General features: G+C 30.8%; 1 non-coding gene across 1 annotated transcript; it reads left to right on the top strand.

Annotated features, from left to right (window-relative positions):
- Positions 1–108, top strand: LOC112739319 (small nucleolar RNA R71). The gene has a single exon (XR_003170251.1). It is a non-coding gene; the product is annotated as a small nucleolar RNA R71 (small nucleolar RNA).
- The last annotated feature ends 1458 nt before the right edge of the window (positions 109–1566 follow it).

The following is a 1566-nucleotide window of genomic DNA, read 5'->3' on the forward strand; positions in this document are numbered from 1 at the left end:
AAGCATGTCAGAAGGACACTTTTTGGTCAGTTGCTTGTATCTTTCCCAAGCTTCATAGAGGGATTCACCTTCTTTCTGTCTGAAGGTTTGAACATCCACTCTAAGCTTGCTCAGCTTTTGAGGAGGAAAGAACTTGGCTAAGAAAGCCGTGACCAGCTTGTCCCAAGAGTTCAGGCTATCTCTGGGTTGAGAGTCCAACCACACTCTAGCTCTGTCTCTTACAGCAAAAGGGAAAAGCATGAGCCTGTAGACTTCAGGATCTACTCCATTAGTCTTAACAGTATCACAGATCTGCAAGAATTCAGTTAAGAACTGAAAAGGATCTTCAGATGGAAGTCCATGAAACTTGCAGTTCTGCTGCATCAAAAAAACTAATTGAGGTTTAAGCTCAAAATTGTTTGCTCCAATGGTAGGGATGGAGATGCTTCTTCCATGTAAATTGGAATTAGGTGCAGTGAAGTCACCAAGCATCCTCCTTGCATTATTATTATTTTCGGCTGCCATCTCCTCTTCCTGTTCAAAAATTTCTGAAAGGTGCTTACTGGATTGTTGTAATTTAGCTTCTCTTAGGTTCCTCTTCAGAGTCCTTTCAGGTTCTGGATTTGCTTCAACAAGAATGTTCTTGTCCTTGCTCCTGCTCATATGAAAAAGAGGGACAGAAAAATAATAATAATAATAGGGGCCCTTTTTACCACAGTATAGAGGTCCCTGTGTGAGTAGAAGAAAAGAAGAAGAAAAAATTCGAACACAGATGGAAGAGGGGGTTCGAATTTGGGTGAGATGAAGTGTTAGTAGATGAATAAATAAATAGAAGGAGATGAGAGAGAAGGAGAATTTTCGAAAATTATTTTTGAAAAAGAGTTAGTGATTTTCGAAAATAGTTTTTGAAAAAGGTTAGTAATTTTTCGAAAATTAAAATCAAAAATTAAAATAATTAGTCAATAAAAAAAGAAATTTTGAAAAAGAGGGAAGATATTTTCGAAAATTAGAGAGAGAGAGTTAGTTAGGTAGTTTTGAAAAAGATAAGAAACAAACAAAAAGTTAATTAGTTAGTTGAAACAAATTTTGAAAAGATAAGGAGTTAGGAAGTTAGAAAAGATATTTTGAAATCAAGTTTTTGAAAAAGATATGATAAGAAGATATTTTTGAAAAGATATGATTTAAATTATTTTTTGAAAAAGATTTGATTTTTAAAATCACAATTAATGACTTGATTCACAAGAAATCACAAAATATGATTCTATAACTTAAAGTTTGAATCTTTCTTAACAAGTAAGTAACAAACTTGAAATTTTTGAATCAAAACATTAATTGATGATGTTATTTTCGAAAATTATGTGATAAAGATAAGAAAAATATTTTTGAAAAATATTTTAAAATTTTCAAAAATAACTAAAAAAATGAAAAAGATTTGATTTTTGAAAAAGATTTTGAAAAAGATAGGATTTCTAAATTGAAAATTTGATTTGACTCATAAGAAACAACTAGATTTTAAAAATTTTTGAAAAAGTCAACTCAAATTTTCGAATTTTATGAGAGAAAAGAGGGAAAGATATTTTTTATTTT

Source organism: Arachis hypogaea, chromosome 13, assembly GCF_003086295.3.
Source record: "Arachis hypogaea cultivar Tifrunner chromosome 13, arahy.Tifrunner.gnm2.J5K5, whole genome shotgun sequence".
Taxonomy (NCBI): domain Eukaryota; kingdom Viridiplantae; phylum Streptophyta; class Magnoliopsida; order Fabales; family Fabaceae; genus Arachis; species Arachis hypogaea.